General features: G+C 46.2%; 1 protein-coding gene and 1 pseudogene across 2 annotated transcripts in view; both read right to left on the reverse strand.

The window, feature by feature from the left end:
• The window catches only part of LOC309604812 (NXPE family member 4-like), a 371,441-nt gene that overhangs the window by 231,131 nt on the left and 126,211 nt on the right, over positions 1-14,099 (reverse strand).
• On the reverse strand, positions 977-3,938 carry LOC309606063 (nucleus accumbens-associated protein 1 pseudogene; annotated as a pseudogene). Its single transcript has one exon. The product of its transcript is annotated as a nucleus accumbens-associated protein 1 pseudogene (transcript).

Genomic DNA, 14,099 nt, shown 5'->3' on the forward strand with positions numbered 1-14,099 from the left:
TGTTCCTTCCTGGCTGCCCCGGTTGGGGGTGGGGGGGCGGGGGGGGGATGGTCCATGCAGCTCAGGGCAGGGCAGGGCTGGGGGAAGGGAAAGCAGGAAAAGCAGCAGGCCGCCCAAGAGCGGGGAGGGCAGGCCGGGAGGGCGCAGGGGTGGCTCCTGGGGTAAGGCACAACCCTGTCTTTGGCTCTCCTGGTGAGGAGTTTCCTCCCCTGCGCCCCTGCCCAGCCCCTCTCCCCCGCCCCCTCCCCAGACCTCTACACACGGTCCAGGGAGCCAGGGGCACCTCCTGGAGTCCCTGAAACAAGAGGGCTCTGCCACCCAACCCCGTGCTGCAGGGGCTCGGAGGAGGGATGGGGCAAGCCCCACCCGAGGGCAAGGCGAGGAGGGGCTGGACAGGGGCCTGCCCAGGACAAGGGGGTGGGGAGGGAGAAGACCCCAGTCCCAGAGAGCTGGCCCCTGCTAAGGCCTGGAAGGAGGGGAGCGCCTGGGGACTCCTGCTTCCTTTGTGGGTCTGGCTGGAGCCCCAGCCCACCCCTTGGCCTTAGTTGGCCCGGCAGCTTGCCAAGTGACCAGCGTATTGTGCTTTGGGATCTACGCTGGGTTGGGGTGTCAAGGCCAGGATGAGGGGGCAGGGGAGGTGCGACTAAGGTGCTCGTGCTTTAGCTGGGGCTGTCGACCCCCCCAAGCACTCGGGCCGGCTGAGGGCTAAGGTACTAGGGCTGGGCCAGGAAAGCAGAGCGCCAGGGCCCCGCTGGACTGACCCACCCCCTCGCAGCAAGCAGATATCAGGAAGGACCCGCTCCCCGCAGGCTGGCAGGGGCTCCTGGGGCGGGGGCAGGCCTCCAGATCAGATCCCAGTGGTCCAGCTGGCGCCCACCCCACCTCCTGTAATCCCCTTGCCTTTGGAGAGAGAGGCTGCGAGGAGCAATGGGCTAGTCAGACTGCGCGGAGACAGAGGCCGAGAACCAGGGCTAGAGACAAAAATGTGAAATTGCAAAGAAATGGACACCCAGCGTGTGTGGGGAGGGGTGCGGGGGGGGGGAGTTAAAAAAATAAAAAGAACCCTCCAAGTTTACACGTAGAACTCAAAAAGTCCACAAAACCACTCGCGGAGCTAGGCAAGGATAGAAAGCGACGAATGGTAAAAGAAGATTCGGCAAACAATCTTTAACCATGAAGCGGACCCGGCCCTGCCAGGAGCTGGACTCAGCCAACTGGACAAACCAGGGACACGCTTGCAATGTAGCCCTTGCGGGGAGGCCCTGGAGTTGAGTGGGAGCTGGCCACACCCACGGGAGCCCAGGCAGAGCGGGGCCTGGGCGCCCCCCCCCCGCCCCCGGCAACGCGCGCTCCCACTCCACACACACGCGCACATTCAGCCTGCCCCCCGCTCCCCGCTCCGTCCTGCCTTCCACAGCCCCGAGGACCGAAGGGGGCATCAGACACGGTCCCACTGGTTTGAAAAACAAAAGGAATCTTATACTTCAATATCTCATTAGCTAAAAACATGTTTTAAAAAGTATGTACAGGGGCTGGGGGCTGGGAGCCCTGCCGTGGGGGGTGTGGGGGGAAGGGAGGGAAAGGCAGCAGCACCCCCCAGCCTGCTCCCCTGGGCTCCAGCCCTGGTCCTACTGCCTCTCACGTCTTCATCTGTTTAAAAGCAAAACTTCTACACACGCACGCGCGCACATACACACATGCACACCCACACGCTTCTGCGAGCCCTGGAAACCTCTCCTTCTATCCTCAGAGACCCTCGGTCTGTCCCCAAGGGCCCCCCTCTCAGGACCTGACCCTCTCAGGCCCCAGGGGGCTGGTGGTGGCAAGAGAGGCTGAGCACAGGTGGGGGAAGAGAAGGGCGCTGGGCCTGCCACCGCCCGCCACCTTAGGTCGGTCATGGAGTTTCCCTGAGCCTCAGTTTCCTCAGCTGTAAAACGGGCAATCCTCACGGCCTCGCCTACCCCAGCCCCCAGGCGCAGGGACAGACGAGGGAGACAGGAAGGCGCTTTTGGAAATGTGGAAGCACTGGGAGGTGGTGGCCGGAGGGGTCCTGAGAACCCGGGGCCCCTGTGAGTCCCAAGAGGCTGCAGTCGGGGGCGGAGGCTGAGGAATGCTCCGGCTAGGTGGCCCAGGGCCTGGGAAGGGGGGTCTTCCAAGCCCCCCAGGCCAGCCCCTCCCTGTGCCTGGCCTGGTGAGTGGGGAGACAGTTGCTAGGGGTTAGGAGAGGGGGAGCAAGAGCCCCACGACTGTGCACGAGTGTGTGCTAGATAAGGCAACGCAGACCTCGCACCACCTGCCGTCCTCTCCCAGCCCGGACCCCCGATCGGATCGGGGTCAGGGGGTGGGACGGGGAGGCAGAGGGGCCGGGAGCATGCAGTGCCCCTCGCGGGTCCTGGGGAAGGGCAGGTGGTGGGCGGGTGTGACAGGAGGGGGAGTGTGACGGCCCCGCGGGAGGGTCCGATGGGGGGTACCGGAGGGCCTCCTCGGCCGAGGGGTCGGCCTCGCCGTCATGGCTGGCCGTCTCGAAGCCGTGCTCCACACCCATCATGTCCGGCTCTATCTTGCTCGTGTAGCTGACGAAGGTGGTGTAGGCGTCACCCTCGGCCATAAGCGGCTTGACCTTGGGGGTCCAGCTTGCCGCACTCGGATGCGATTCCGGGACTCGGGGGCCACCTGCTCAGGTAAGGCCTCCACCTTCTCGGCGGTCTGGACGACATTCATCATGCGGTACATGGCGGACATATTGCACATCTGCCGGTACTGCTCGTCTGTGCCCTCCTCGCCTGCGTCCTCCTCCTCCTCCTCGTGGTAAGAGCCGCGGCTGTCGCTGGTGTAAGCGCTTGAGATGCCCAGGCTGGTCCGCTCCGACGTGCTGGACCCACTCACCGCTCCGCCTGCCGCTGCCGCCACGCCGCCCGCCGGCTGCCGCCCCCCCCCCCCCGCCACTCCGGCGCGCTGTGCCGCCGCCACCACCTGGGCCCGCTGGGGCGGCCGGTTGGCGGTCAGTTCCGGCGCGGAGAACTTGGCCATCTTGCGGCTGCCGTTGCCACTGCTGCCACGGCCGGCCTCCTTCTGGCTGCTGTCGCACAGCCGCTTGGCCACGGGCGTGCATTGCACAGAGTCCGACTCCTGCTGCTCCGTCTTGACGCGAGACGCCAGGGCCAGTGGGGTGCAGTGGGGTCCCGCAGGCCGGCCAGCTCGGCGTCTGCACCACAGGGCTCGGGGGCTCGGACGAGGGGGCCTCCTCGGCGTGCAGGCCCTGGGAGTCACAGCGGGGGGTGCTCACCTTGAGGAAGAACTCTGTGCCCTGCTCCATGATCTCCTGGATCTGCAGGAAGCCCGCTGTGTACACGAGCAGGAACTGACCGCCCATGTTCATGCTCAGCCGGCCGGTGTAGCAGAAGCTGAGGCTCTGCTGGAAGGACTGGGGTTGCGCAGCCGCCGGCAGCTCCACCGCCGCGCTCCGGCTGCTGTTGGACAGGCCCCGGAAGTAGGAGCTGCTGGCGGCTGGCAGGGCCCTTGACCACCACCGAGACATCACAGTACGGGCCCTGCAGCCGCTGCTCCTTGAGGCACTCCAGAATGCTGTGGCCGAAGTTCAGGATATGCATCTGCAGGGTCTGGGCCCGGGGCGCGCCCCCCTGCGCCGAAGCTACGGCCCCCGCGGCCTCTGCTTCAGCAGCAGCGGCAGCCGCGTTGGCCATTCATTGTGGGCCAGCTGAATTTATATCTTTATCAAAAATCAACATTTCCTCTGTCTTTCCAAATTAATGGATATAGAGTTGTACCTAGTATTTCTCATAATTTTTGTAAACCTCTCTCTCGAGTTATATATAGTCCAGTTTTAGTTCCCGATATATTTTATCTTCCCTCCCACACCCTGTTCAAGCTTGCTAGAGACTGTGCTGTTATACACTTTACATTTATGTGTGTGTGTGTGTATGCACATACCCCACACAGAATTGTTTTTGTTTGTTCTTTGGGGTTTTTTTTGTTGTTACTGTTGGTATTAAAACATAGATTTTCTTTTAAGAAGATTTAAATAAGAAAAAAATCTTAACATATTTTTCCAAAATTACCATTTCTGGAGCTCTTCATCCTTTTGTGTAGCTCCATTTATCCGTTTGGTATTCGCCTGCTTGAAGAACCTGTTTTGATAGTTCTTATAGCGCAGTCTTGCTGGTGATGAACTCTTTTAGTTTGTCTATGTCTGAAAAAGCCTCTTTCACATTTGTTTCTGAAATACAATTTGTCTGGGTATAGAGTTCTAAGTTGACAGTTTTTTCTTTTCTCCTTTCTATACAGGCATACCTTGGAGATATTGTGGGTTCGGTTCCAGGCCACCACTAGAAACTGAATATCACAGTAAGTGAGTGACAAATTTTTTGGTTTCCCAGTGCATACAAAAGTTATGTTTATATTATACTGTATTCCATTGTGTACAATAACATTATGTCTAAAAAACCCCAGTGTGCATACCTTAATTTAAAAATCCTTTATTGCTAAAAAATGCTAATCATCTGAGCCTTCAGCGATTTATAATCTTTTTGCAGGTGGAGGGTCTTGCTTCGATGCTGATGGCTGCTGACTGATCAGGGTGGTGGTTGCTGAAGGTTGGAATGGCGGTGACAGTTTCTAAAAATAAGACAACAATGAAGTTTTGCTGCACTGATTGACTCTTCCTTTCACGAATGATTTTTCTGCAGCATGCAATGCTGTTTGATAGCATTTTTACCCACGGTGGAATTTCTTTCAGAATTGGAGCCAATCCTTTGAAACCCTGCTCCTGCTTTATCAAATAATTTTATGTAATATTCTAAATCCTTTGTTGTCATTTCAGCAATCTTCACAGCATCTTCACCTGGAGTAAATTCCATCTCAAGAAACCACTTTCTTTGCTCATCCATAAGAAGCAACTCCTGATCTGTGGAAGTTTTATCATGAGATTACAGCAATTTCGTCACATCTTCAGGCTCCACTTCTAATTCTAGTTCTCTTCCTATTTCCACCACATCTGCAGTTACTTCCTCCACTGAAGTCTTGAACCCCTCATTCATTCAAGTTGGAATCAGCTTCTTCCAAACTCCTCTTAATGTTGATATTTTGACCTCTTCCTCTGAATCATGAATGTTCTTAATGGCATCTAGAATGATGAAGCTTTTCCAGGTTTTCAGTTTACTTTGCCCAGATCCATCTGAGGAATCACGGTGTCTATGGCAGCTATAACCTTATGAAATGTATTTCTTTTTTGTTTGTTTTTGTTTTTGTTTTTTTGGCCACGCCCCACGGCATGCGGGATCTTAGTTCCCCCACCAGGGATCAAACTGGTGCCCCCTGCAGTGGAAGCGTGGAGTCTTAACCACTGGACCGCCAGGGAAGTCCTGAAATGTATTTCTTAAATACTAAGACTTGAAAGTCATAATTACTCCTTGATCCATGGGCTGCAGAATGGATATTGTGTTAAATGGATGTTGTATTAGCAGGCATGAAAACAACATTAATCTTGTCCATCTCCATCAGAGCTCTTGGGTGACCAGTTGCGTTGTCAATGAGCAGTAACATTTTGAAAGAAATCTTTTTTTCCTGAACAGTAGGTCTCAACAGTGGGCTTAAAATATTCAGTAAGCCGTGTTGTAAATAGGTGAGCTGTCATCCAGGCTTTGTTGTTCCACTTATAGAGCACAGGCAGAGTAGATTTAGCATAGTTCTTAAGGCGCTTAGGATTTTCAGAATGGTGAATAAGCATTGGCTTCAATTTCAGGTCACCAACTGCATTATTCCCTAACAAGAGAGTCAGCCTGTGTTTTGAAGTTTCAAAGCCAGGCATTGATATCTCTCTAGTTATGAAAGTCCTAGATGGCGTCTTCTTCCAATATAAGGCTGTTTCGTCTACATTGAAAATCTGTTGTTTCATGCACACACCTTTATTAATTAACTTAGCTAGATCCTCTGGATAACTTGCTGTAGCTTCCACATCAGCACTTGCTACTTCACCTTGTAAATTTATATTATGGAGACGGCTTCTTTCCTTAAACCTCATGAACCAACCTCTACTGGCTTCAGACTTTTCTTCTGTAGCTTCCTCACCTCTCTCAGCCTTCATAGACTTGAAGAGAGTTAGGACCTTGCTCTGGATTAGGCTTTGACTTAAGGGAATGTTGTGACTGGTTTGAATCTTCTATCCAGACCACTAAAACTTTCTCCATATCAGCAATAAGGCTGTTTTGCTTTCTTGTCATTCATGTTTTCAGTGGAGGAGCACTTTTAATTTCCTTCAAGAACTTTTCCTTTGTATTCACAACTTGTTTAACTGTTTGGCGCAAGAGGCCTTGCTTTCAGCCTATCTCAGCTTTAGACATGCCTTCCTCACTAAGCTTAATCATTTCTAGCTTTTGATTTAAAGTGAGAGATGTTTGACTCTTCCTTTCTCTTGAACACTTAGAGGCCATCGTAGGGTTATAAATGGACCTAATTTCAATATTGTTATGTCTTGGGAAATAGGGAAGCCTGAGTGGGGAGAGAGAGAGGTTAGGGGACATTTGAGATACACACACTTATCGGTTAAGTTTGCCATTTTATATAGGCACAATTGTGGCACCCCAAAACAATGACAATAGTAACATCAAAGATCACTAATTACAGATCATGATAACAAATATAATAATAATTTAAAAGTTTGAAATATTGCAAGAATTACCAAAAATTGACACAGAGTCATATGAAGTGAGCAACTGTTGGAAAAAAGGTGCCAATAGACTTGCTTGACACAGGGTTGCCAGAAACCTTCTGTTTGTAAAAAAAAAAAAAAAAAAAAAGCAATATCTGTAAAGGGCAATAAAGTGAAGTGCAATAGAATGAAGTATGCCTATATTTTTAAAATGTCCTCTTGCATTTTTTCCTATAAGAAATCTGCTATCATGTATGAAAGAGGGACTCTTTCATAAGGGACTACTATGAACAACTGCATGCCAACAAATTAGATAACTTAGATGATGGGACAAGTTTTTAGAAAGTTGCAAACTACTGAAACTGACTCAAGAGGAAATAGAAAATCTGAATAGACATAACAAAGAAATTGAATTAGTACTCAAAAACTACCCAAAAAAGAAAACCCAGACCCAGCTGGCTTCACTGATAAATTCTACCAAATATTTAATAAAGAATACCAATTTTTCTCAAACTCTTCCAAAAAATAGAAGAGTAGGAAACACTTCACAACTCATTCTATGAGGCCAGTATTACTCTCATCACAAGACCCAGAAAAATGTATAATAAGAAAATCAAACCACAGAGCAATATATCTAATAAATATAGACACAAAAATCCTTAATAAAATAGTAAACAAAACAACCAGAGGTATATAAATGGATTATATAACATGGCCTAGAAGGACTTATCTTAGCAATGTAAGATTTGATTAGCATCCTAAAATCAATTAATATACCACACCCTATCAACAGAATAAAAGATAAATAAAAACCTCAGAATCATCTCAATAGACAAAGCATTTAACGAAATTCAGCACACTTCATGATAAAACAGTTAAGGTAATAATGAAAAGGAACTTTCTCAAACTGATAAACGTCATCTATAAAACACTCAAAAAAGGACTTGCCTATTCTGGACATCTAAGCAGATTCATATTTGTCCTTTTGTGTCTGGCTTCTCACATTTATCATGTTTTCAAGATTAATCCATGTTGTAGCATGTGACAGCATTTCAATCCTTTTTATGGCCAAATGATATTCCATTGTATTGATATACACTAGATTTTCATTACTTGCGGCTTTCTTATTTGTGAATTCCCCTACTCACTGAATTTTATTTGTAACCCCAAAATCAAAAGGCTGGTGGTGCTTTTGGAGTCATTTGTGAACATGCACACATTATATATACATAATGGATATATAATGTGAGAAATTTTCTCTAGCCGGTTTTGAGCCATTTGATTATAATGTGCCTTAACGTAGTTTTTTTTCATGTTTCTTTTGCTTTGGGGTTCATTGAGCTGCATAGATCTGTGGGCTTACAGTTTTCATTAAATTTGGAAAAATTTTGGCCATTATTTAAAAAAATTTTTGTCCCCATTTTTTTCTTCTTTGGAAACTCTAATTAGTCTGCTTGATATAGTCCCATAGCTCACTGATACGCTGCTTCTTTTTTAGATTATTTTTTCTCTGTGTGTTTCATTTTGGATAGTTTCTATTGCTATGTCTTCAAGTCCACTAATCTTTTTTTTCTGCAGTGTCTAATCAGCAATTAGTTCCAATATAATCTTCATCTTAGACATTGTAGTTTTTCTCTCTAGAAGTTTGATTTGGATCTCTATTTTTCTCATTTTTTTTTGTGAGCTTTATTGAGGTACAATTGATAAAACTATAAGATATTTAAAATGTACAACATGATTATACACACACACACACACACACACACACACACATTGTGAAAGGATTCCCCCCATGGAGTTAGTTAACACATGATTTGGATCTTTTTTTTTTAATATCTTCACTGCCTTTACTTAAAATTTTCAACATATGGAATAAAGTTATAGCAATTTTTAATATTCTTGTCTGCTAATTCTAATACCTTTTGATTCACTCTCTCCTTATTGGATGTATTTTCCTGCATCTTTGCTTGCCTTGTAATTTTGATTGAATGCTAGGCGTTGGTGAAATTTACCATATTGCATGCTTGATATGTCGTATTTCTATAAATATTCTTGAGTTTTATTCTGGGACACAGTTACTTGTTAACAGTTGCATCACTTCAGGATTTGCTTTTAAGATTTGTTAGGCAGGATTTGAGAAATATCATGTCTAGGGTTAATTCACCCCATTACTGAGGCAAGACGCTTTTTTTTTTTTTTTTAATTTTTATTTATTTATTTATTTATGGCTGTGTTCGGTCTTCGTTTCTGTGCGAGGGCTTTCTCTAGTTGTGGCAAGCGGGGGCCACTCTTCATCGCGGTGCGCGGGCCTCTCACTATCGCGGCCTCTCTTGTTGCGGAGCACAGGCTCCAGACGCGCAGGCTCAGTAATTGTGGCTCACGGGCCCAGCTGCTCCGCGGCATGTGGGATCTTCCCAGACCAGGGCTCGAACCCGTGTCCCCTGCATTGGCAGGCAGATTCTCAACCACTGCGCCACCAGGGAAGCCCGGCAAGACACTTTTTAATTCTCTACTAGGTACCTCATGAATTATGAAGTTTTTCGGTCTGGCCAGTGATAGCAGATACCGTTCCTGGTCTTATGTGAGTGTTGGGTAGTATTACTTATAATTCTGTGGGACAATTCTTTCCCCAGGCTTGGGTACTTTCTTTAAACCTGTATGCTGATCAGTACTCTCATGAATACTGGAGGAAACTTTCTGCAGATCTCTAGTTTTCTCTCAGTACAACTTAATCCTCTTCAGTACTGTGTAATGGACATTCTAGTGACCTTAGTTTCCCTGAACACTCAACTTTACCTCCTCAACTCGGAGTTTGCCAAGCTCTGCCTGTCTGCCCCCGGACCACACTGCAGCCTGAAAATTTTCTCAAGGCAGCAAGCTGCAGCCATCACAGAGCTCAGCCCACTCGTCTCCTGTTTCTCAGGGATCACTGTCCTTTGTACCTGATGTCCATTGTCTTTGTGTATTGATTGTTTCAGGCAGAAATGTAATTCTAACCTTTGTTACTCCCTCTTGACTGGAAGTGTAAGTTAATCCATGGGATTTGATATATAGTGCACTGACCATTCTTCATTTTAAATGGTCTGTATTTTTAGGTTTGATTTTTTTTCCCCCTCTAACTTGAATTACTTAGATTCTATTTAGTTATTTCTAAATGACTTTTTTCTCCATGCTTCTATTGTGACCTCTAATTTTATAGCCTTGTGAACAGAAAATGTGGCCTGTGTGGTAAAAACTTGTAGAGAGACAAACCAGTTCACTCGCTGGATGATCACAGGATTTTTCTAGGTTGCCTGGCAGTGAGCTAGCAGGACTGAACCCACAGCCCAGGCACAGCTCTCCAGGGGCTGCTGAGGGAATCTGAAACCACATCCATCATTCTTGGCTGACCCTCCTGCCTGCGAGTTTCATCCTGCTCAAAGTGATGCCTGCGTGATGTTTCTTTTCCCAACTCTCATAATGGTTCCATAGATGTTTGAAAAACACTTGTGAATGTGAAGTATTCAAGTTTTCTAGAATTCACATCCTTTTTTTTTTTTTTTACAGTTGTCTTGCACACACTTAATCTGACAGCAAATTTTTATAATGATATATCCTTACTGGATCTTTTCAAAGTATTCAACTTAGTTTTCTAGAAACAACTACTATTTTTCACGTTCATATTTTATTGGTTTATATAATATTTAAATTAAGAACATATATTAATAAGAGCTAGCATAGGACTTCCCTGGTGGCACAGTGGTTAAGAATCTGCCTGCCAATGCAGGCGACGTGGGTTCGAGCCCTCGCCTGGGAAGATCCCACATGCCACGGAGCAACTAAGCCCGTGTGCCACAACTACTGAGCCTGAGCTCTAGAGCCTGTGAGCCACAACTACTGAGCCCGCGAGCCACAACTACTGAAGCCTACATGTCTAGAGCCCGTGCTCCGCAACAAGAGAAGCTACTGCAATGAGGAGCCCGCCACTGCAACGAAGAATAGCCTGCGCTCGCCGCAACCAGAGAAAAGCCCATGCACAGCAATGAAGACCCAACGCAGCCAAAAAAAAAAAAAAAAAAAAAAAAAAACTAGCATAAGCAGGATTGGAACAACTCAACAGATTGGAACAACTCAATGCTGGAGAGGGTGTGGAGAAAAGGGAAGCCTCTTGCACTGTTGGTGGGAATGTAAATTGATACAGCCACTATGGAGAACAGTATGGAGGGTCCTTAGAAAACTAAAAATAGAATTACCATATGATCCAGCAATCCCACTACTGGGCATATACCCAGAGAAAACTATAATTCAAAAAGACACATGCACCCCAATGTTCATTGCAGCACTATTTACAATAGCCAGATCATGGAAGCAACCTAAATGCCCATCGACAGGCGAATGGATAAAGAAGATATGGTACATATATACAATGGAATATTACTCAGCCATAAAAAGGAATGAAATTGGGTCATTTGTTGAGACGTGGATGGATCTAGAGACTGTCATACAGAGTGAAGTAAGTCAGAAAGAGGAAAACAAATACCGTATATTAACACATATATATGGAATCTAGAAAAATGCTACAGATGAACTGGTTTGCAGGGCAGAAATTGACACACAGATGTAGAGAACAAAAGTATGTACACCAAGGGGGGAAAGCGGCGGGGGTGGTGGTGGTGGTGGTGGTGGTGGTGTGATGAATTGGGCGATTGGGATTGACATGTATACACTGATGTGTATAAAATTGATGAATGATAAGAACCTGCTGTATAAAAAAATAAAGTAAAATTCAAAAATTCAAAAAAAAAAAAAGAATACCAGACGGTGATGAAGTACCAGAGAGCAGGGAGGTAACACGATCTGATAAAATAAAAGAACAAGCATGGGTGGACATACAGGAGTAGCTTACTAGACTCCAGCCTTCAGCATGTCAGGGACTTTGATGTTTATTACGGGAGGAATAGAGAACATCAGTTGTGTGGATTTAAAGTTAAACATGCTTCTAATATGGTAGGTAAGTCCTGTTAATTATGTTTTTCAAACCTTGTATGTGTTTTTTCTTCTTGATCTTTAAATTCTAAAAGAGATGATTTTAATTTGTTATTTTCTCTGAGTATGTCTCCCAGTATTTGTTTTATGTATCCTGAAGCTATGCCAGATAGAAAGAGAAACATGACATTTCTTCACACGTACTATAAATTTTATCAATGTAAATATCCTTGATCCATTTTCATGCTATTAACTATGAATTCTATTTTTTATATTACTATATCACATCTTTATTTTTATTAATATTTGCCTGCTATGTCTGTCTATTAATTTTTAATACTTCTTGATTTTAGGAGTGACTCTCGTATTAAGATATGTTTTGATTTATTTCTGTAATACTTCCTTGTGTGTGTGTAAGATTGATTACCTTTTCTTTGCTTTTTTTCTTCCTTCTAGTGCAGCATTTCATAACCCTGGATGCATACTAGGATCACCTAGGAACCTTTCAAAAAACAATTTAACATCTAAACTTTACCCCAGAATCTCCGGGGAGGAGAGTGGTATCAGCATTGTTTTTAAAGCTTGTAGCATGAAGTCAGGATTGACAACCCTAGTGTTTCTATTCCTGTAGTGCTTCTTCTTAAGTTCTCAACAATCACATTTAAATTTATAATTTTCTATCAGTGGATAGACTGAAACAGCTGTGGCAGTCAAGGTAAAATCAGAGAGGCAGAAGTAAGAGCATTAATGAATAAGGAACTTATTATAGGGATTCAAGTTGATGCAATTGTGATTGCTGGTGGAACAATTTGTTGCCTGCCTCTGGTATTGGCCTGAAGTCATTATAAGTTAGCCAGCCCAGCAGTTGGGAAGGAAAACTGAACAAGAACAGGAGCAGGGACAAACTGGAAACTGCAGGGGGGAAAAATAATGGAGCCTGTATCTGTCTGTCATTCTCTACCTTAGATGACTTGTATGACCTGAAGCCTGCAGGCTGGGTGCTGCCCCACACCAACAAGGTGAGCCAGGAGATCAGCAACAACATGCATGAGGTACCACAGTGCCTGGCACCCTCCACCAAGCTTCCACCGTGTGGAATATATGGCTGCTGCTTCCCTTATGACTTCTGGATCTCAAGCAAATTTCTCTTGTTGTGAACTGCATTGTAATTCTGAGACTAACTTCTTAGAGTTAGGCTAACCTTCACAGGTTAAGGGCTTAGTCCTCTGTGAGACTGCCCTCACTTCAGACACGAACTGCAGCTCCCGGATTCCCAGGCCACCCGCACTTCTGAACAACTGGCTACAAATTTGAGGGTTCCCACTACCCCCTCAGGTTTGATAATTCACTAGAATGACTCACAGAACTCAAGAAAGAGCTATACTTATGGTCACAGTCTTATTATAGCAAAAGGATACAAATCAAAACCAGACAAAAAACGGAGAGACACATAGTGTGGGCCTTGGGAGGGTCTCAAATGGGAAGTTTCTGTGTCCTCTCCCCAGGCAGTCAGGAAGAATCACACTCCTGGCATATCAATGTGTATCACCAGCCAGGAGGCTTATCCAAGCTTCGAGTCCAGAGTTTTATTGGGATTATATTACCCGAGCATGATTGCTTGAATTCTTGGCCATGTGATTGAAGTCAATCTCCAGCCCCCAATCTTCGCCCCCCACCCCGTGGAGGTTGAATTGGTATCACTTGGCTCAGAGCCCTAACCCTCTAACCGCATGGTTGATCTTTCCGGTATGGCCAGCCCCATCCGGGAACTATCCAGGGGCTCGACATCCATGAATAACAAAGACACCCCTATCACTTGGGAAATTCCGAGAATCTAGAGATTCCCTCCCAGAAACCAGGGCCAAAGGCCAGTCAAATTCTTGACTATACAGTTCAAAAGCTAAATGAAAACTAGACATGGACCGGAATTCTGGGGACCACCGTTCCAGCTTAGATGACACAGTGCAACACCACCACAACATATTATCTCTGACTCCCCTGCACCCCACCAAGAAAACACCTTTAATATACTGTCACTTTCCTTGGTGCTTCTCTCTCACCACCAGCATACAGACCAACTCCAATGCTTTATCACAATCACTTGGATTTTAGTTTCAGATTGCCATTAATATTTTAAAGTATTATCCCTTCTCTTTCTAAGGAGTTACTTCTTTTTTTTTAAATAAATTTATTTATTTTATTTATTTATTTTTGGCTGTGTTGAGTCTTCGTTGCTGCACATGGGCTTTCTCTAATTGCAGTGAGAGGGGGCTATTCTTCATTGTGGTGGCTTCTCTTGTTGTGCAGCATGGGCTCTAGGTGCGTGGGCTTCAGTAGTTCCAGCACATGGGCTCAGGAGTTGTGGCTCGCGGGCTCTAGAGCACAGGCTCAGTAACTGTGGCGCACGGGCTTAGTTGCTCCGCAGCATGTGGGATCTTCCCAGACCAGGGCTCGAACCTGTGTCCCC

The sequence above is a fragment of the Balaenoptera borealis genome, assembly GCF_965194805.1.
Source record: "Balaenoptera borealis genome assembly, chromosome: 11".
Classification (NCBI taxonomy): domain Eukaryota; kingdom Metazoa; phylum Chordata; class Mammalia; order Artiodactyla; family Balaenopteridae; genus Balaenoptera; species Balaenoptera borealis.